Raw genomic sequence first — 22,950 nt, 5'->3', positions numbered from 1 at the left:
TCGCAATGCTGTGAGGCTGTGCTGGGGTTGGATGCCTGAATCTTTGCCGCTGGGTGTAGCTACAAGCACGTCTGCGATCACCGCCCCCCATCCCTCGCTTGAGGTGTTCCCCACGTTGAAGCATTCCCAGTAGGAACAGGGGAACTCCCAGGGAGGCTGAAAGAATCCGTCTGGCGCTCAGGTGGGGGAGTGGGGAATCCAACCTGGTTCTCCAGATGAGAGCCCACCTGCTCTGACCCACAATGACGCCACGCTGGCTCTTCTTGAAGTCGGGAGGAATTCCGCTTCCGGCTGGGATGCTGGCCAGCTAAGGAAGTGATTCACCCTTTAGCCCGTCCTGTTTGACAAACAGTTTGAAGATCTTCAGGTGCGCCAAGTCTTTATCCATCAAAAACACCCATATCTGGGCTAAAATTGTTAATAAAACAACGATAAAGGTATCTCTAGATCCTAGTTGCTACTACAAGACCACAAGCACCCTAATTGCAAAAAGGGAACCCGGGATATGCACAATAGCGAAGACCTCAGCCTTCCCTGGACCATTCTGGGGTACTGCGGCCCTCTCCGCCCCCCCTTTTTTAAAAAATGCCCTCCTGAACGTCTCGGTTTTGCACATTCTGCACAACGTTAGTCTGGTGAGGGGAGGGGGCGTCTTCCAGACCTTCTCAGCTAAGCAGACTGCAGCATTGGGTACTAAGGGGCCTTCAGAGTAGATCTCTAGGGCAGACCCACACAGAATGCATTGCAGTCTAGTCTGAAAGATCATCTTGGAGTGGATCCCAGTGGGCAGATCGGCTGAGTTAATGTCAGTGGCCATTGTGGCCATCACCACCAAAGCGCCCGCTTCTCCTGCAGGGCTCTGAACCAATCCTTGTGACTTTGGCCTCATGCCAATCCAAGGGGGATCAGCCAATCAGAGTCTCTGAAAAGTCTCTGGATGGGGGGGGGAATCTCCCCTCGGACAGGGGGTTTGGTGGCTCTGGAGGAGGGCGTCAGATTAGTCAGGATTTTCAGTTGGATTTGAGTTGGGATCTGGGGGTCAGCCCAGCTTGTGCGAAGGCATCCTTTCAAGGGGCTCTGTGAGGCAGGAGAGCATCCTTGAACCTGTGGGTGTTTGGAGAAAGGGGACCAGAACTCACCGGTGGCTCTGAGGCAAAACGGCCCCTCTCGCTGGGGGAACTGTTTGTGGCCTTTGGGGGGTCAGGCTGAGAGTCAGTTTCACCCTATATATGGAAGCCATCATCCCAGGCAAAGCATTTACCCTATTGAAAACCCCGTGAAATGCTTTCTACTGCAATCCTTCTATCAGCCTTTGTCATTAATTTCTGACTGAGCTTGTCTATCGAGTCAAATATCTCTGTTTGCCTCACAAACTAGTCTAGCGGGTTCCCAAACCTCCAGGGAGACCTCTGGGGTGCACGCACAACTTGCACATCACCAGCCCTTTAACCAAAGTCTGTGACCCTTTGGACTGTGGGTGGCAGGGGTTTAAAGGACCCATAGAAGCCGCCGGGTTTTGGGGGGGGACTCTTGGCATTCCTCAGCTCAGGGCTCGGAGCACCCCCCTCCCCGCAGCTCACCCCACAGCTGCCACAACCATCCTCAGGGTTAAAGAAATGGGAAGAAAATGGTTTTCCAGCAACGTTGCCGGGTCCAGGGTAACTTCTGCACCGTAAGCTGAATCAAAACCAGAGGCAGAAAACGGGGCTGTTTCAGATGTGTTTGTGGTGTGTGTGTGTGTGTGTGTGTGTGTGTGTGTGTGTGTCTGTCCAAATGTGTGTCCTGTGTGGAAGTGGAAAGATAGACCAGCCACAATCCCAGGAATGCCTCTCCCCTTAGAAGGGCAGAGTGGAATCTCACAACAACCCTGCACAGTAGACAATCCAGAAATTCCCACCCACTGAGTACCTGCCCCTCCTAGTCCTCTCCTTTGGAGTCAGCCCCACACTTGGAGGCACAAAAGGCGCCTCCTCCAGACCCATAAGAAGAAGAAGAGTTTCTTCTTTTCTGCCAGAAGCTGAATACAAGGCTGTTCCTTGGCTGCTCCTGGTGGGTTTCGAGGAACACTGGTGGGTTTCCCGGGGGGCCGTGTGGCCGTGGTCTGATGCGTCTTGTTCCTGACGTTTTGCCTGCATCTGTGGCCGGCATCTTCAGAGGTGTATCACAGAGGGAAGTCTGTTACACTCTGTGTCTAGAGAGAAGGGAAAGCTTAGTGTGGTATGTTGTCCATGCCCCAGGGTGCCCATGTCCCAATTACTGGTTGGTTCCCCACCCTGGGACATGGACAATATATACCCCACTGGCATTATACCTGTGCTTCACTACAGATAATTTTTTAAAAATGGAATGAAGAAATCCCAATACTAATACATGGCTCTACTGTGGAGAATGATGTCTCTTTTCTGGAAAATGGCCGACAATGAGAGCAGCAACTCCGGCATCGAAGCGACCTCGGTGCTCTCCTGAAGGCTTCTGATTGGCATTGATCACTACTTGGAATCCTTCTGGTCTTTAGGGACGGAATCAGTCGCAGCCTTGAATTCCAGAATGTATTGGCTGTGTTCGTGTAGCAGCTTCTGCGGCTGACTAACCAGTTCGGGCTGAATGCCTGGGTAGAGTCCACATCGTATGTCCCTCTCATCGTTGTCATCCCCCACAAAGTATATCTGAAGAGGGATGACGGCTGCTGTTTGGGTCCCACCATGAGGCTTCCCGTCCTGGGGTAGACCCGTCCGTGCACTTTGAATGTTGGCATGAAACTGCTCTCTTTCACCTGGTGGGCTCCAAAAGACGTCACTTGGAAGCAGCTGTTGTATTTTCGGGATGCAGAAAGGAAGTGTTCGGCCATTGGATGCTGATGAGTGAGAAGGCTGAGAAGAGGTTCAGGGTAGGGTTGAAGGGCAGGGCGCTGGACTGTACCTCCACTGCAGCACATTCCTGGGGACTCATCCCGCCACTTCAGAGCACGACACCAAGCACAGGGTGGTCAGAGGCCGAGAGCAATAAACTTTTCTCCACAGTAACCAATCTGATGTCCGTATGCAAAACCTGACAAATGTTTCGTAGTCAGAGGTGATAGTGAGGTTTGTAATCTGTTATGATAGTATTTGGCTGTAGCGGTGTTGTTAACATGAGGGTGGGTGGAGGAGTCCTTTTTCACAGCCTGTCTGTTAACTTCAGGGTGACATTCAGCATGCTTTTTTGCAGCCTGTTTGTGAACTTTGGGGTGACATGCAGCATATTTCCTCACAGCCCGCCTGTGGACTGAGGGGTTTGTTTTCAAATAGGCTCACATGCATTGTGGAGGGTGGTGGTAGAGTGCAGTTGGTGAAGGACATGAAGCTGGTGGTGTTTATCTGTCACACTTAGAATGTTCCTGCAGCCTGTCTGTGGACTGAGGGGCTGGTTTGTCCTCAGAATGTCCACGCAGATGCCCAGAGATGAGCAGTGAGAACAGTAAATAGGTAATACATCAAGTGGAACTGAATATTTTGGGAAATCCTTTCTTAGTGAGCACCTGGAGTACGTAAGGAACAGGTGTGCCAAATTTCATGTGTGTGGCTTCGGTGGTTTTTGAGTTCTGTTGATGAGTCAGTGGTATTTCGCATTCATATATATAGATTAAACATTCCCTTCTCACTAGACTCAGTGTGTAACAGACTTCCCTCTGTGATACACCTCTGAAGATGCCAGCCACAGATGCAGGCAAAACATTAGGAACAAGATCCACCAGACCCCGGCCACACAGCCTGGAAAACCCACCAGAACCAGTTGAATCCGGCCGTGAAAGCCTTTGACAGCACTTTAATTCTTCACACTGGCTAAAGGAAATAATAACCCACTTCCAGTGATTAAGCCCCTCCAGTCTGACAAGCAGGAGGGGGGACACGGGGGGTGCCCAAACCTTGCAGGGAAGGACGTAGGTAAGGGGGGGCGGTGCAGTTTTAAGGCTAGCAGCACCAAAATTTCAGGGGTTTTTCAGGAGATTCTCCTGATGATACCAGCCAAGTTAAGTGAGATTTGGTTCAGGGGGTCCAAAGTTGTGGTCTCCAAAAGGGGGTGCCCCCATCCCCCATTGTTTCCAATGGGAGCTAATAGGAGATGGGGACTACACCTTTGAGGGCCCATAACTTTGGACCCCCTGAACCAAACTTCACCAAACCTGGGTGAAATCATCAGGAGAGTTACCTGAAATTTTGGAGCTGCTAGCTTAATAATTGCACCCCCCTGACAGCAGGCACCTCCCAAATTCCCCCAGATTCTCCTTTGAAATCCACCCCCTTTGGCATGGACTTAAAGGGAGAATGTGAGGTCCTCGGTGTGACAGACAGATACAGTCCATAGAATAGAAACCAGAATAGTTCTTTGTTCCACAGCAGTAAAGGTTTATCAGCTTCAACAAAGGGAGCTCCGAAGGGTTCAGAGTTCCAACAGTCAGCTGAAAGCAGCACATCCCCCTCCCAAATGAGAGATACCGAAAGTAATGGAAACAACCCCAGTTCACACAGAAAACAGGTATCAGCTGGCAGAGCGCCGGGCGGGGGAGCCCCAGAGAGCGGCCGGAGCCACAGATAGACCGACGGGGGCGCGAAGCCGCCTTCTGCTCTCTGCAGCGTTGCCTGCTCAGGCCGGAAGCGGCTCGGGGGGGGGGGGACTGAGGCAGAGAAGGGCCTTTCTCTCCCCCCAGCTCCACCCTCGGATCCTCTTTGAAAGGGGACCCAGGACCTTCAGCAGGGGCTCTGGCGCTGAGCCTGGAGGGTCCTTCCGATGGAACTCCCCGCCACTGGAACTCAGAAGCTGCCAGCCTTGCCCCAACCGATGGGGGTGGGAACGCCCTCTGGGTTTGGAGAAGGGTTAAGGATGGGAGCCCCCCTCCCGCCAAGGCCCCGCTTGCACCCGAGTCGCCCCTGGAAACACCCTCGAGCAGCTTCAGGCCCGGACCCTGCAGGGCTTCTGGCAGAGAAGGGTGCCCCCCCAACCCGGCAGAGCCAAGAACAAAGGGGCAGTATGGGCCCCCTCGGGACTGCAGGGGCCAGTGGGGGGGGGGCTGCACTGCCAGCTGAGTGCTAGGCGCCCAAAGTGCCTTGCCAGGCAACGGTCCTTCTTCTGTTTTTTTTTGGGGGGGGGCAGGATCTCTCCCTTTGCAGCAGACTATGGGGAGGGGGTTGGCACAAAGGGTCCAGGCCACCCCACCCCTCCCCACCCCCACCCCTCACAGGTGCACTCTGGGATGGGAGGGGCATCATCAGCTTTGTGGGCCCTTCTTGGACTTTGAGGGCCAGCACTTGCCCTCTTTGCTGGGGGGAGGGGGCTTCTTTGGACCCTGGGGGCCTTGTGACAGGGGGGGGGGCAATTCTTCCTTCCTGTGACCCTCCCCCTTTCACTCCTGGACTTCTGGGCTTCTGAGCCAAAAGTGGAGGCAGGTGAAGGCCGCAGGGACTGCAGGGGTGTGTGTGTGTTGGGGAGGGGGGACTCAGGGCAGAAAGGCCAAGAGATCAAGGGCAGGCCCAGCCCTGCCTGAGGGGGTGATTTTCTCCCCCCCCCTGAAAGAAAGGGGTCCCCAAGGCCCCAAGGCCTCAGGCCAAGCATCTGCCCCAGTTGAACAAAGCAGGAATTTTTTGGGGGGGAGGGAGGGCAGAGGCTGGAAATGCCGCTATTAGGGGGCCTTCTGAGGGTGTGTGTGTGTGGAAAAGAGGAAATGAGCTCTTCTGTCTGTCAGGAAGCAAAGAAGTTGGGAAGAATAATAAATACCTGTTTATATACACAGTACTCTCAAAAATATCACCGGTTACAGTAAACCACCTTTTATATACACAGTACTCTCAGTACTCACAGTACTTTTATATACACAGTTTATATACACAGTACTCTCAAAAATATCACCGGTTACAGTAAACCACCTTCCCAAGCTGAAGGAAATCAGCAATTGGCAGACGACCTGAACATGTTCTACTGTAGGTTTGAAAACAATCTACAGTCACCTTTCTCCACAACCTCTATCTCAGATGCATCAACAATAGCCAAACTTCCTATAACTGAACCCATTTCATTGGGTTTACAACCCCTGGTGATCTCAGAAAAGGAAGTGCAAGATCTATTTCACAGACAGAAGCCTGGAAAAGCACCAGGCCCAGACAAGATAACACCTTCTTGCCTAAAAGTCTGTGCTGTCCAATTGGCCCCCCATCTTCACCCAAATCTTTAACAAATCACTAGAGATGTGCTATGTTCCTTCCTGCTTCAAACGCTCCACTATCGTCCCAGTGCCGAAGAAGCCTTCCATCAAGGAACTTAACGACTACAGACCAGTTGCTCTAACATCTGTAGTTATGAAAACTTTTGAAAGGCTAGTGATGTACCATTTGAAAACCATCACGGATCCACTGTTGGACCCCTTGCAATTTGCATACCGAGCAAATAGATCGACAGATGATGCTGTTAATATGGCTTTGCACTATATCCTACAGCATCTTGAATCGCCAAAGACCTATGCAAGGGTCCTCTTTGTTGACTTTAGTTCAGCATTCAATACTATCAGACCGGACATTCTTCTAACCAAACTAAATCAGCTAGCAGTACCTGAGCATATTTGTAAGTGGATCACAAGCTTCCTAACAGATAGGAAACAGCAGGTGAAGCTAGGAAAAATTACATCAGACACCTGTAAAATGAGCACAGGGGGCCCCCAAGGCTGTGTACTTTCACCACTTCTCTTCTCTCTGTATACCAATGACTGCATCTCAAATGATCCATCTGTTAAAATACTGAAATTTGCAGATGATACAACAGTGATTGGTCTCATTCGAGACAACGATGAAACCGCATACAGACGGGAGGTTGAACAACTAGCCTCGTGGTGCCACTGGAACAATCTAGAACTGAACACACTTAAAACCGTAGAAATGGTGGTAGATTTCAGGAGAAACCCTCCCATCCTACCTCCTCTCACAATACTAGACAACACAGTATCAACAGTAGAGACCTTTAAATTTCTAGGCTCCATCATATCTCATGACCTAAAATGGACACCTAATATCAAAAATGTCATTAAAAAAGCACAACAAAGAATGTTCTTTCTGCGCCAACTCAGGAAGCTCAAACTGCCCAAGGAGCTGCTGATACAGTTCTACAGAGGAATCATTGAGTCTGTCATCTGCACCTCTATAACTGTGTGGTTTGGTTCTGCAACCCAACAAGATCGACACAGACTTCAGAGAATAATCAGAACTGCAGAAAAAACAATTGCTGCTAACCTGCCTTCCATTGAGGACCTGTATACTGCACGGGTCAAAAAAAGGGCTGTGAAAATATTTACTGACCCCTCGCATCCTGGACATAAACTGTTTCAACTCTTACCCTCTAAACGTCGCTACAGAGCACTGCACACCAAGACAACTAGACATAAGAACAGTTTTTTCCCGAATGCCATCACTCTGTTAAACAAATAATTCCCTCGATAATGTCAAACTATTTATTATATATTTATTATATAATTACTGCACTACTTTTTTCATCATTCCTATTACCCATCTCCTCCCAATTATGACTGTATGACTATAGCCTGTGCTGACATTTCATTTTATTTTATGATTTTACATTTTATGTTTTTATTACTATTGATTGTTTCCTGATTGCTTACTAGACCTATATGACAATCATTAAGTGCTGTACCTTATGATTCTTGACAAATGTATTTTCTTTTATGTACACTGAGAGCATATGCACCGGAGACAAATTCCTTGTGTGTCCAATCACACTTGGCCAATAAAGATTCTATTCTATTCTATTCTACATTAAACACACATTTACTTGCACTCTCTGCTCCACTCTTAACCACAAAAAGCTTCACAGAAAACTCTCAATGGAAGATCTCATTCAGCCACATCCAAAATCACATCAAACATCCACAATGTCACCACATACATCAGAAATGTCACCACATACAATACGGGATCCCCGTATTGATGGGGCGGGGTAGATACTGCGGTAGGCGGGGGCCGTATGATAGAAGGCACACGAGATGTAATTATGCTCGTCTGCCTTCTGACCTCCGACCTATCCCGAGAAACGATGGTGGTTGGGATCAGGGACACTCTGCTTCGTCTTTGGTGCTAATCAATGCCAGGTCCATCAATAATAAGACCATGGTACTCCGGGATTTTCTCGGAGCCCAGCAGGTGGACCTGGCATGTATCACCGAAACCTGGGTGCGCGAAGGTGAGACCGTCGCCTTGGGCGAAGTCGCGCCCCCGGGTTTCGCGTGTCTTCACCGATCACGAACCCAGGGCCGGGGGGGCGGTGTTGCATTGTTCATCCGTGATTCTATTCCCTTCAGGGCAGCCCCCGTCCCGGAGGTCTCCGGCATAGAGTGTGTCGGTCTGGAGTGGTTGGCCCCGGAGAGGTTGGCTGTTCTCCTGGTGTACCGGTCGCCTAGCGCACCGGGAGACAGCCTGCCGCGGCTGCTGGAGGTGGTGGCGGACTGGGCGTTGCGGTTCCCCAGACTTATTGTCTTGGGGGACTTTAATGTCCATGCCGACGCTGCCTCATGTACGGCAGCCACGGACCTGGTGTCATCCATGGCGACGCTAGGCCTCTCCTTGATAAATTCTGGCCCCACCCATGAGGCTGGGCACACGCTGGATTTGATCTTCGGGTCGGGGATAAGCCTGGTCGTATCCTCTATCGATAGAGTGCCATGGTCCGACCATTTTGCCCTGAAGGTCCGGGTGGACTTGCCGCACCAACCCCGTCTAGGCGACGGGCTGATTTATGCCCGCCCGCGGAGACTTATGGATCCACTTGGTTTCCTGAATGCTCTGCGGGACCCTGAACCCGCCGGCACACTCGATGAGCAGGTGGAGGATTGGAACTCCCGACTCTCCGATGCCATCGATGTTGTTGCTCCCCGGCGTCCTCTTCGCCCCCGCTCCTGGCACGCTCCATGGTATACAGAGGAGCTGCGCCATATGAAGTGTGGGCTTAGACGTCTAGAGCGAGTATGGAGGAAATCTCGTGACGAAGCTGCGCGAACATCCTATAGGACGCTTATGAAAGCCTATGAGATGGCGACGAAGGAGGCGAAGAGGACTTTCTTCTCCTCCTCTCTCGCGTCCGCTAGCTCTCGCCCAGCACAATTATTTCGTATAATTCGGTCATTGACCTCCTTATCGGAGAGATCTTCAAATCCCCAATTGGATATCAGCTGTGAGGCATTTATGAGCTTTTTCGCGGATAAGATCGCGTCGCTCCGCCATGACCTTCCATCCACGTTAGCTACAATTAGCGAACTGGAGACTCCCTTGCCGTCTTCGGGTCCTTGTTTGACCCAGTTTTCCCTGCTCTCTGAAGCCGCTGTTGACAGAGCCTTAGCTGCTGTTAGACCTACTACCTGTCCTCTGGATCCGTGCCCGTCCTGGCTTGTGAAAACCTGCCGGGCGGAGCTACGACCCCATCTGTTGAGTATCATCAATGGTTCTCTTGAGCAAGGAACTTTCCCGGATGGGTTGAAGGAGGCAGTGGTCCACCCACTCTTAAAAAGACCATCGTTAGATCCAGGAGATCTGGCCAATTACCGCCCCGTTTCGAATCTTTCGTTTCTGGGGAAGGTAATTGAGAGAGTGGTGTTGGAGCAGCTTCAAGGTTTTCTGGATGACGCATCGGCTTTTGACCCCTTCCAGTCCGGCTTCCGTGCTGGGCATGGGACGGAGACTGTTCTCGTCGCCGTCACAGATACTCTCCGTATTCAGCTTGACCAAGGCGGATCGGCGCTGCTGGTGTTGTTAGATCTCACCGCAGCGTTTGATGTGGTCGACCACGATCTTTTGGCCCACCGCCTAGCCGCCTCCGGAGTGCGGGGCACTGTCCTTCAGTGGATAACCTCGTTTCTCCGGGGCCGGAATCAGCAAGTGAGGTGCGGGGACCAAGCCTCCCGGAAGTGCCCGCTTCAATGCGGTGTACCCCAGGGGGCACTATTGTCCCCGCTGTTATTCAACATCTACATGCGACCCCTTGCTCAGCTGGTACGGAGTTTTGGGCTGATTTGCCATCAGTACGCTGATGACACACAGCTCATTCTGTTGATGGAGGGGGGAGCAGCCGCCGCCCCTGCAGCTCTACAGCACTGCTTGGAGGCGGTTGCTGGTTGGTTGCGACAGAGCAGGTTAAAACTGAATCCTTCGAAGACGGAGATCCTCTGGCTTGGCCGTGAGGGGGGGGGAGGGACTTTCCAGCCGCCGGTGTGGGAGGGGGCCATATTGGCACCGACCCCCTCCGTTCGCAGCCTGGGGGTCCACCTGGATTTGTCTCTTTCAATGGAGACCCAGGTGGCCCATACAACCCGGGCTGCTTTTTTCCACCTCCGTCAGGCCCGGCGTCTGGCTCCCTTCCTCTCCAGAGCGGATCTAGCCTCTGTGATCCATGCAACGGTCATCTCCAGACTTGACTATTGTAACTCGCTCTACGCGGGCCTTCCCTTGCGTTTGATCCGGCGTTTAAAACTGGTTCACCATGCAGCAGCACGTCTGCTTACAGGCAGTGGTTTTCGGGAACATATCCAGCCTGTGCTGCGGCAGCTGCATTGGCTCCCAGTAGAGTTCCGGATCATCTTCAAGGTGTTGGTGTTGACCTTTAAGGCCATTCGCGGCCTGGGGCCATCGTATCTTCGAGACCGCATTACCCCATATGTCCCTAGGAGGCCTCTCCGATCGGCGGAGGCCAATTTACTGGTGGTCCCTGGCCCCTCGATAATGCGGCTGGCCTCCACACGGGCCAGGACCTTTACAGCCCTGGCCCCGGCCTGGTGGAACGCTCTCCCTCCAGCTGTCCGGGCCCTGCGGGACCTTGGTGAGTTCCGCGGGGCCTGTAAGACGGAGCTGTTCCGCCGGGCCTTTGGAGGATCCAGCCGCTAATAGTGCCCCGACCTTGGCCCTTAACACCTGGGCCACCAATCCATCACTGTGACTCGCCATGCCTCCCCTCATCGTAGGGAGGGAGGGATTTTATATGATTGGAACGCTGGACGCCAACTAATTAACTTATATCTTGAATTTTAAATTAAATTTCAATCTGAGTTCTATATTTGATACTAGGAGATTTTATTTTATTGCTGCTTTTATATGTTGTTTTAAATGTTATTTAATTGTATTGTCTTATATATTGTACACCGCCCAGAGCCCTTCGGGGATGGGGCGGTATAAAAATCTAATAAAATAAATAAATAATAAATAAATAACCACAAAGCCTCAATTCTTAGGATCAGATATAAAGTACTCCAGAACGCAGCACAAGAGAGACTGGATGTGTTTCGACCCCCCTGGATCTTCTTCAGAGGCCAATAAATACACACACACCCGACACACACACACGCGCGCACACACACACACACACTCTCATAGGACTGACACCAGTCCGTGCAGTTCACCCCCCCATAATGCACCTTCCTTATGAGGAGAGGCTGCAGCGTTTGGGACTCTTTAGTTTGGAGAGGAGACGTCTGAGGGGGGATATAATTGAAGTCTATAAAATTATGCATGGGGTAGAAAATGTTGACAGAGAGAAATTTTTCTCTCTTTCACACAATACTAGAACCAGGGGGCATCCATTGAAAATGCTGGGGGGAAGAATTAGGACTAATAAAAGGAAACACTTCTTCACGCAACGTGTGATTGGTGTGTGGAATCTGCTGCCACAGGAGGTGGTGATGGCCACTCACCTGGATAGCTTTAAAAGGGGTTTGGACAGATTTATGGAGGAGGCTCCTTCTTATATCTCCTCAATATCAGGTCCAGGAGGGCAACCAAAATGATCAAAGATCTGGAGTCCATGCCCTACGAGGAGAGGCTTAGGGAGCTGGGGATGTTTAGTCCCCAATGCCTAGATGAATCCCCCTTACCTGCTGGTCTTGATTCTTGTCCTCTGCCTGGCTCAAGAGGAAACCTGGGAACTGGTCTCTGCTCCACATTCCCTGACCCAGCTCCCCATTTCCGGGGGCAGGACGGCCAGGAACTGCTCCAGGGTCACCAGGTCCAACATCTTGCTGTGCCTTTCCGGCTTCAGCCACTGATGAAAAAGATGGCAGAGGCGGCTGCAAGCCTCTCGGGGCCCCTCGGCCTCCTGGGAGCGGAACTGCCTGGACTGCTGGCGCTGCCCGTGTGGAGGGAGGGAGGGAGGGTCTGGGTGTCTCTGGGGGGCTCTTCTTCATAGCTCCCCACCACAGTTGCCTTCTGCAGGGTCGGCGGCCGTGGCCTTGCCGGAGCTCCGCTACCCTTCTGGAACAAACAGAACACGACTCTGACTTCTGCTCATGAGCTCTGTTCTTCTGTCAGGTGGTTAACAGCACTCCTGCCAGCTCGAGCCCCTCCACCACACCAAGCTCCTCCCTCTTGCCCTGCCCCCCCTGTTTGATTCCTCTCAGGAGGTTCCAAAGATGGGGCTTCCTTCCAGCACCCGGCAGGCTGCTCCACCCCCCTCCTTATCAAAGATGTCCACCCAGGGACCTTGGAGTCCCCCCCACAACCAACAGCCGCCAGCAACAGGGACCTCCCGGAAGCCCACAGCAGGAAGGGACAGCAGAGGAATGGCAGGAGAGTCTGAGCAATGAGAGCAGCCCTCAGCATCTTCAGGGGACATAGGGTGGACGTAGCACACCCCTAGCCACGCTGCAATCAGCAGTCCGCAGCATCCTTAGAGAGTGGGGCAGGGCTGGCACAGCTCCAGCCAGGTTACAATCAAGGAGGAGGGGCAGGAGGGGCAGAAGAAGAAGAAGAAGATGAAGAAGAAGAAGACGACGACGACGACGACTTTATTTACAGTCAATGACCAGATTTGGATGGGCTGAAGCATCAGTCTCAGGCTGGCAGGGCAAGGCAGACAGCTCGCCAGCCACTAGGAGGCAGGAACAGGGGGTTTGAGCTTGTCCAGTGCTTCCCAGAACTGAACACAATATTCCAGGTGAGGTCTGACCAGTGCTGAATAGAGCGGTACTATTATGCCCCTTGATCTAGACACGATACACCTATTGATGCCGCCCAGAACCGCATTGGCTTTCTTGGCCGCTGCATCACACTGCTGCCTCATGTTCAGGGTGTGGCCTCACCATAGATTTGCATAAGAGCAGTATGATAGCATGTATTTTATTCTCTGTTCCTGATCAAATTATGGCCAACATGGACTCTGTCTTTTTCCCCACAACCGCTGCTCCCTGAGGGGACATTTTCACTGAGCTGCCTGCTAAGAAGCCAGAGGCCCCTCTCTTGGCCCGTTGCTGCCAGCCCAGAGCTCACCCGTGCATAATTGCCCCCAAACGCATCCCTTGACCCTTGCTCACTCTGGATCCTATTTGTCATTTTAATGCTCACTCCCAACTTTGGGGAGATCCTTTGGGGACTCTTTGCCATCTCTCTGGCCTTCACTGCCCTAAACAATTTAACCCTTTCTTCGGAACCAGGTTGTTCGCCTAAAACAGCTCCAGAGGGCACAAAGATCCGCCACCGAGGGAAGACCTCTCCCCCACCACAGAGTTCCTCCCCCCACATACACGGGCCACGTGATGCCCAAGCCTCACGTCTCTTGCCAAGGCTCTCTTAGTCCAGAGGAAGCCCAAAAGAGAGTCTCCTTCTTTTAAAGGTCAGCTGGTTTTCTTCTGTGGGTTTTTTTTTTAAGTTGCAACTCAACAGGTGAAACGTGGATATTCACACATCTGCTTGTGATATCAAAGGCTGATGAATCTGAGAATTCCCTCTTGAGAGGCAGCCTGGTGTGGTAGTTAAGAACGGCAGCCCTAATGTGGAGAGCTGGGTTCGAGTCTCCACTCCCCTAAGTCAAGCCAGCTGGGTGACCTTGGGCCAGCCACAGTGGCCTCCCCGCTCTCTCAGCCCCACCTACCTCACAAGGTGCCTGTCCTACGAAGGGGGAGGGGAGGCACCTGTGAGCCACTTTGGAACTCCGTAGAGCAGAGAAAAAGCGGAGTAAGAAGAACCCACTTTCCAGGTCCCAGACAAAGTCTGAGCTTCCGCTTAAAGGACTCTTCCCGTCTTGCATCCTAAAACCCAACCTTTTCTTTTCAATATTATGTATTAAAACTCTTTTGTTTTAATGTTGTTGTTAAAAAAGGATTCGATTTAATGGGTGCTTCTCTTAAGCCCTGAAAATATCCTGTAACGCTGCTGTAAAGATCTCAGTTGTACTGATTCTCTTCACAGTCGTTTGGCCTTGACTGAATTCCTTGGCACGGGCGGCGGGCCAGAAGCCGCTGCAACCACACTGTTAGAGAGCTTATCTTATGGTACAAGATGAGCATTCCGTTCCCATGAGAATGGGACTGGAGACACCGGGAGGGGGATGGGACAGGGGATGTTATAACCTGTAGTTTAGGCGGGAGGTCTCATTCCTGTCATGCCGTGTGTGTGAGCTTTCTAAGATGTCTGAATAAACGGTCTTACAAATAAAAGCCTTTTATTTCTGCTCTTTGGAATTCCTTACATTATGACAGGAATCCTTTTCTACTATTCTTTTTGAACCAAGTGGATCTCAGGTGTTTTAACATGCAGAGATTGACCACTCTTGAGCATGTGGAAGGCACGATAGCCCCCATAGAGGGTTTCGAGCCTTCCCTTCCAGAATCTGAGGAACCAGGGGGTGATCGGATCTCACTGGTAACTCTCTCCCGTCCTCGGCCCAGCACGAGTCTACCCCTAATCCATTGGGATGATCGATGAGGGTGCGACCGTGTGGAGATGCATGAATTGTTTGGGGCGCTGTCCATGGATCGAGCGCCTGTTGACCGGATCATCTCCACTCGACTCCGTGTGGATTACAAACCCCAAATGCAACCAGTTTCGGAGGAACTGGGTCTGACCACGCTTCATGCTGACACCCAGGAGTCAATTGAACGATTCCTTGACACGTACTTCGATGATGCTCCCAAGGACCAACAATGGCATAGTACTGGGGCCCGTCCCAAATCCACAGCAGAAGCCGGGACTATGACGAGATCGGGGTCGATGATCGGAAGGGGTTTCCGTGCCAGCTCCCGGGCCAGCTTCCTAGTCCCCGAACCGGGAGCGGATGCGAGGATGGAGGCGCTCCGTGGAGCCATCGGAGGACAGGAGGAGCTGCCATCCGGTGAGGAGGAACCCGAGGACGACCCGACTCCCGATCCTGAATCGTTCCCCCTCCCTTCCAAAGAAAGTTGGGACGATGAAGTGACCAGGCTTCGCGATGCCAAAGAAGCCTGGGACCGTGAGCGCAGACTCTGGGAAGAGGAGCGCGAGGGTTTGCAAAGGGACCGTGAACAACAACGCAAAGACATCCAACTCGAGTTGAACCGGGCAAAGGAGGCGTTGCAACAACAGTATCAGCAGAATTTAACGATCCATGATAAAGTACTGGATCACTCTAAGATGGATTTGGAACGCCAGCGCGAAAGCATCAGAGCCATACAAACGCAGAGTGAGCTGACTGCGGCCATACAACGAGATGAACGAGCTAAATTGGATCGTGAAAGGACAGCCCTACATGCACATCAGGATGCCTTAACACGCAAAGAGAGGGAATTGGCTGCCCTGGAGCAGGATTTGAAAAGGCAGCGGGATACGATGGTGCGAGCTCCGGTCGGCGCCCACACCTTTACCCGCGCACCTACCACCGCTCCCCCTGCCGCGGGGCCGGCGCTGCAAGGTCCAACTTCAATCCCTCCTCGCGCACCTGCTGCTGCCTCCTTTCTCGCCGGAGGGACGACGGTGCGAGGCCCTGTTCCACCCCCTCAAACCGGGGCACCTCAACCGTTCCCTGCTCCCCCAGCCCCGCCGCGCTATCCGTTGCAACCACCGGTTTATCTGCACCCTCAACCCCAACGGTTTCCTAGAGCGGTTGAGAGAGGATACTACAGACCCCCCATTCCAGCTCATTTTGACGGGACCGCGTCTAAGCTCCCCTACTTCATCCTGCAACTTGATGCACACATGCAGGAGTTTGATGATTTATATCGTTCTGAGCGTGAAAAAATACGGGACATTGGGTCAGTCTTGGATGGGGTGGCTGCTGAATGGTTTGTGACTCTCTACGAATTACAAGCTGACGATACTCGCACAGTGGCTGGATTTCTCCAAGCTTTGCGTGTCCGCTTCCAGGATCCGGATGCTGAAAACGATGCCATTCATACAATAAAAACCATTCAGCAGGGCAACCGTTCTTTTGCTGAATTTGCCCGTGAATTTCGTGCGGCGGCCAGTAAACTCCCTCCGGACTGGCCTGAACGCATGAAATGTGAATATTTCTTCGAGGCTATGGATATCAAACTTCGTGAAACAGTGCTCCTGTTAGATAACCGCAGTACTTCAATGGCCTGCCCCCACCAACAGAAAGGAATTACAATCCTTCCTTGGTTTTGCTAATTTCTATCGTGATTTTATTCCCCAATTTGCTGAACTTGCCCTACCACTCACAGACCTCTTACGCACCAAAGGCAAGGATTTACAAGCAGCCAAGCCCGGAGCCCCCCTCCCTTGGTCTCAAGAATGCCAATCAGCGTTCCAGCGTCTAAAATCAGCTTTCACTACCGAGCCCATTTTGAAACACCCAGACCCCGACCTTCCTTTCGTTATTCACGTGGATGCGTCGGACAAGGCGCTCGGCGCAGCCCTCTTGCAGAGAAATAAAGATGATAGACTTGTTCCGTGTGCTTACTTATCCAAAAAGTTTTCGGGTCCTGAACTCAACTGGACTGTGGGAGATAAGGAGACTGCTGCTATCAAAGTGGCTCTAAGCACTTGGCGTCATTGGCTTGAAGGTGCCAAACATCCCTTTCAGGTTTGGTCAGATCACAAGAACTTGGCCACCCTCTCCACCCCCCTTAAAATGTCCGCGAAGCAACTACGGTGGGCTGATTTTTTCTCCCGCTTCTCATTCACAGTTCATTTTTTTCCGGGGAAAACCAATAAACTGGCTGATGCGCTGTCTCGCCTTCCCGGGGAGGGGGGAGGTACTTCATTGCGGGATATCCCGCGCACCGTGCTCTCCCCCTCCCAACTGGGTTTAGCTGTCACCCGGTCTCAGACTTCAGCATCCCCGCCCACTTCGCCCATTCCAAGTATCGTCTCCCCCTTCCTACGAGAATTCGGGGAGGCGGGGCTCCGCGACCTGCCGGCGGAGGAAGGGGAGTCTCAGCTACGTTTGGAGGGTGGCGTTTGGAAACGAGGGGGGTGTTGGTATGTCCCTCCCCCCCCTTCGCAGACAAGTTCTTGAAGCCTGCCATGATGCCCGGTCGGCGGGACACTTTGGATTTCTCAAGACGTTGCATCTGGCCCGTCGCCAGTTCTGGTGGCGCTCCATGCGCAAAGACATTGAGGCTTACATCAAGGGGTGTTCCGTCTGTGCAGAGGCCAAATCCATTCCGGGAAAACCCCATGGACTTTTAAAGCCTCTCCCGGTTGCCTCCCGGCCTTGGGAGGTCATTTCGATGGATTTTATCACAGATCTGCCGGAAAGTCAGGGGAACACGGTTTTATGGGTGGTGGTGGAGCTGTTCTCTAAACAAGCACATTTTATTCCCTGCACCACCATACCATCGGCTCCTAAACTAGCGCGATTGTTTATCCAGCATATCTACCGCCTACACTCCTCCCCCGACAAGGTGGTGTCCGACCGCGGGCCCCAATTCATTTCTAAATTTTGGAAGGCTTTCCTGGAGTTGTTGGGAACCACCCCGGCGGTCGCCGCCCCCTACCACGTTCAAAGTGACGGTGAATCAGAGAGGACGAACAGAACACTAGAACAGTATTTACGTTGTTATACTAATTACCATCAAGACAATTGGTGCGAATTGATCCCGCTTGCGGAGTATGCTTACAATAATGCCATTCATAGCAGCACGCAGAAAACCCCCTTTGAAGTTGTTTCTGGTCGTTCCTTCCCACCATTGCCCCAACTGCCCACGGAGGCGCTACATCCTCCTGAATTCAAGCAGTGGATTTCCTCCCTGACCGAGGGGTGGAAGACGGTCCAGACTACCTTACAGCAGGCCAAGGACTCACAAAAGTTTCAGGCGGATAAACATCGTTCTGATTTTCCTTTACGTGTTGGGGCTTGGGTTTATTTGTCTACCAAAAACCTTAGAGACGTGCACAAATATTCAAAGCTGGGCAAGAAATTCGTGGGTCCCTTTCGGATTACAAAAGTGATCAATGATGTTACTGCCCGTTTAGAACTGCCTAACTCGTTAAGTAATATTCATCCCGTTTTTCATTCCAGTTTGCTCAAGGAGGCTCCCGTTTCCGATGCCTGGCACGACCCTCCGGAGATACCCCCTCCGACTATAATTGATGGCCACAAGCACTATGAAATTGACGCTATTCTGGACTCTTGCTTTTCTCGCAATCGTTTGCAATATTTGGTTTCTTGGGTGGGATATTCATCCGGTCATAATCAATGGGTGTATTCGGAGAATATCGATGCCCCCTCCCTTATTTCTGCTTTTCATCGTGCCTTCCCACTGAAGCCGGGGGGGGGGAAGGGTCTCCTTTTAGGGGAGGCAGAATGTAAAGATCTCAGTTGTACTGATTCTCTTCACAGTCGTTTGGCCTTGACTGAATTCCTTGGCACGGGCGGCGGGCCAGAAGCCGCTGCAACCACACTGTTAGAGAGCTTATCTTATGGTACAAGATGAGCATTCCGTTCCCATGAGAATGGGACTGGAGACACCGGGAGGGGGATGGGACAGGGGATGTTATAACCTGTAGTTTAGGCGGGAGGTCTCATTCCTGTCATGCCGTGTGTGTGAGCTTTCTAGGATGTCTGAATAAACGGTTTACAACCAAAAGCCTTTTATTTCTGCTCTTTGGAATTCCTTACAGCTGCCCCGTATACCCTGCCTTATGAAATATTGGATTTCATATTGTTTCTCATGCTTTGTGCTGCAAAGTGCCAGTTTCCTTGTTTGTATGGGTGGATAGCAGAGTGTCCAAGCTGAGAGCAAGCCTAAGGCAAAACAATCTGTGTGCAAATCTATGAGTTACTCCAGGCAATACTATCTGGACGTCTCATAGCAAGGACATGCATCTTTGATTATCTCACCCTGCCAGAGTACTCCATTAGCATAATGGAGTCTGTAGAACTCCTGAGAACCACACCTCGCTAAGCTGCTTCTTAGAAAGTCCCTGATACTGTGCCTTTGAGAAAACATTTCTCCAAACAATTGCATTTCCTCAACCTCCAGATACGATCTCCCTAACAACAAGATCCCTTCCTAAATCAATCAGCCTCAGCCAAATTTGAATACTTAAGGCAGGGGCGCGGGAAGCACCTCTGCATAAACCATTAATGGCGTTATCCGCTGATATAATCCTGGACCAATTGGCCCCGCGTGTCCGGGGAAGTAGATCAATAGGTAGAGGCTGCCAATTGGCTCAGCCCTGCAATACCAGCATAGAGGCAAGAAACGAAACCTAATGCAAAGGGTCTCTTTTCCCGCCAAACTAACGATCCACCCTATAAAAGTCCTGCACACCTTAAGCTCATTGCTCATTACTAGCCTGAACCTCCCTTGGTCAAGTTGGTGTGAGACACGATATATCGTCCTTCGCTTGGGTCCCTATGCTGGCATAGAGATCCTTGCCTTCTTCTGGAACTTCTCTGCAGATCTTTGGTAACGTAGAAGTCCCCTGCTTCCCCAAATCCCATTCTATCACCCCACCTATTTTTCCTCCCTGTTTATATACTTAGGAACTGTGTGTATGTGCCTTAACGTCTCACTGTGTGATTGTGTGCACCCAAAAAATTATATAAATATATTTAAACTGCAATTTGGTCTCTTGTGAAATCTCTGCAGATACGTTTCAAGCCGTTTCTGGTATCCATAGTCTAAAAAGATCCCCTCCCAGCCTGCCTCTCGCATTGCCAAGACGAGTAATTCCCCATTGGCTCTGTAAAAATAAGTTCGTTTACTGTTAAGCTGGGATCAGTCCCCTCTCCAGTCCCGGGAGCGAAAGGGCTCATTTTGGTCACTCAGCAAGGCTGGGAAAGCACTCTGCTCATGCTCAGAAACACGAGCAAACAGAAGATTTTGGAAGCGGGATGTACACCATGATGGTCCCGTGGCAGCCGTTGGCTAAGTCATAAGCCCCTTCAGACTTTTCCACTGATGCTGTAGTTGGGCAGTTTTTCCTGCTCCAGAGGAATCCCATTACCAAGGAAAAAACTTTAGGAATATGCGTTTGTAATATTTTTAATGATTGCGGCTCAACTGTGGAGGTCCCCAGCCTGTTTTATGGATTAGAAGATGAGACATCTCCCTTTGTTGCCCCACTGAGATCCCACGGCAGAGAAAAAACAGGGTTTCCGGAACATGTGCTTGCAAGAGGCAGGCGGGGACGGGGGGGGGCCTCTGCAGCCTGCGGGGGTCCAGCAAGAACAAGGCCGTGTGGCTCCAGCCCCACTAAACCAGACCAGGGATCCGTCTGTCAGCAGTGAGTTTTTAAATAAAATTTAAAAAACATGTTTTATTTGATTGAAAAGTCTGGTTTATTCATATATATAAAATATATATGTGTGTGTGTTTGTGTATATATATGTGTGTATGTATATGTATATAAGAACATAAGAACATAAGAACATAAGAACATAAGAACAAGCCAGCTGGATCAGACCAGAGTCCATCTAGTCCAGCTCTCTGCTACTCGCAGTGGCCCACCAGGTGCCTTTGGGAGCTCACAGGCAGGAGGTGAAAGCAATGGCCTTCTGCGGCTGCTGCTGCTCCCGAGCACCTGGTCTGCTAAGGCATTTGCAACCTCAGATCAAAGAGGATCAAGATTGGTAGCCATAAATCGACTTCTCCTCCATAAATCTGTCCAAGCCCCTTTGAAAGCTATCCAGGTTAGTGGCCATCACCACCTCCTGTGGCAGCATATTCCAAACACCAATCCCACGTTGCGTGAAGAAGTGTTTCCTTTTATTAGTCCTAATTCTTCCCCCCAGCATTTTCAATGGATGCCCCCTGGTTCTAGTATTGTGAGAAAGCGAGAAAAATTTCTCTGTCAACATTTTCTACCCCATGCATAATTTTATAGACTTCATAATTTTATATACATATAGACATAATTTATATACATATATATAGACTTCATAATTTTATATACATATACACATACATACACAGATTTAGCAGGGCTGGAGCCTCGCGGCCTTGTTCTTGCTGGCCCCCTGGACTACAGAGGCCCCCCTGGCCCCACCTGCCTCTTGCAAGCGCACTTTCCGGAATCCCTGTTTTTTTCTCTGCCGTGGGATCCCAGTGAGGCATATATAAACGTGTGTGTGTGTATACCCCCCACCAGGGGCGTACCTAGGCAAACTTGAGCCCTGGGCAAAACCTGAGTTTGATGCCCCCCCCCCCATGGGCAGCCACCCTCCCCCACCATGACCAAACAATGATTTTTCCACCAGATCGTTCCAAAGTCACCATCACATTATAGAACATCCCCAACTCACAAATCTGAACACAGCAATGGGCCATGCCACACAGCAGAAATATTTTTTGGAAAACATTTTCAAAATGCTTTCAAAATGTTTTATTACTGCTATGAAAACATTTTATGGTGTTGTATCCAGTCCCCACAATTGGGGGAAACAGCATCAATGTTATTTAAACTGGGGACCCCAGATTCTCCCTTAAAGGTGGTTTTAAAAGGAGAATCTGGGCTCTCTAGTTTAAACAAGTGATGCTGGAATCCACCCACAAACTGCATCATTTTCAATGGTGTTCAAATTAGGAAGCCCAGATTCTCCCTTTAAATCCATGCCGAAGGGGGTAGATTTAATAATAATAATAATAATAACAACAACAACAACAGCCACCACCACCACCACCTTTATTAGGCACTGAGAGAATAAAAGAAAGAAAGAAAACAAGCATTGGTGGGAAGGGAGTGAATTTAAAAAGAGAATCTGGGGAAATTTAGGGGGTGCCTGTTGTCAGGGGTGCAATTATTAAGATAGCAGCACAACAATTTCAGAGTATCCTCGTGAGACCCTACTGATGATACCACCCAGGTTTGGTGAAGTTTGGTTCAGGGGGTCCAAAGTTATGGACCCTCAAAGGTGTAACCACCATCTCCTATTAGCTCCCATTGGAAACAATGGGGGATGGGGGCACTCCCTTTGGGAGTTCATAACTTTGGACTCCCTAAACCAAACCTCCCGCAGAAACCTGAAATTGATCTTATCATCAGGAGAGTCTCCAAAAAAATCCCTGAAATTTTGGTGCTGCTAGCCTAAAATTCACGTCCCCTGCAGGCCAAAAATGGAGAAAACACTGAAAATACAAAATCCTCCAGAAATGAACCTGCAATTTTGTCGCCCACCACAAGGCGGCGCCCAGGGCAGCTGCCCACTTTGCCCAATGGGAGGAACGCCTCTGCCCCCCACGCACATATACACATACATACACACACATGCATACATATATATTTATACATATAAACTGGTTGCTTCCTTCCTGTCCCGCACCCTGAAGAAGATCTCGTCACCCTAACAATTCCCCCCGGGGGGGGGGGGACACCCTCCATTGCCAGAAGACAGAAGATGGGCTTTGCCAAGAGGGTGTTGCGCCGGGATTCTTCGGGGCGATCCTGTCACCCCCAACCCCAGAAGGTCGGGCTGGCCCTGCTGCTCCGTCTAGCTTTTGTCTTGCCCGCACATGACAGGGACCCCCTGGCCTGGCCTGGCCGGAGCGGGACCCCCGGGGCATGCATGCATGGGCGCTCCCTCCCTCCCTTCCCCCCCTCCCCCGACCCCCAGGCCTGCTGGGACCGAGTTTCAGCAGCAGCAGCCGCCGCCGCCCCCGAGGCCAGAAGGTCTCCCTTCCTTCCCACTAGCGTAATGCCCATTGGGCAAGGTGGGCAGCTGCCCAGGGCATCACCTTGTGGGGGGCATCAAAATGCTGGGTTCGTTTTTGGGTATTTT

At 51.2% G+C, this 22,950-nt stretch overlaps 1 protein-coding gene across 1 annotated transcript in view; it reads right to left on the bottom strand.

Moving 5' to 3' along the window:
* Nucleotides 1–22,950, bottom strand: part of LOC125428777 (zinc finger protein OZF-like) — a 798,123-nt gene that overhangs the window by 658,338 nt on the left and 116,835 nt on the right. The gene's annotated exons all lie outside the window — the stretch shown is intronic.

This window comes from Sphaerodactylus townsendi, linkage group LG03, assembly GCF_021028975.2.
Source record: "Sphaerodactylus townsendi isolate TG3544 linkage group LG03, MPM_Stown_v2.3, whole genome shotgun sequence".
NCBI lineage: Eukaryota > Metazoa > Chordata > Lepidosauria > Squamata > Sphaerodactylidae > Sphaerodactylus > Sphaerodactylus townsendi.
The sequence above is the reverse complement of the archived record's forward strand: the minus strand, read 5'-3'. Positions and strand labels throughout refer to the sequence as shown.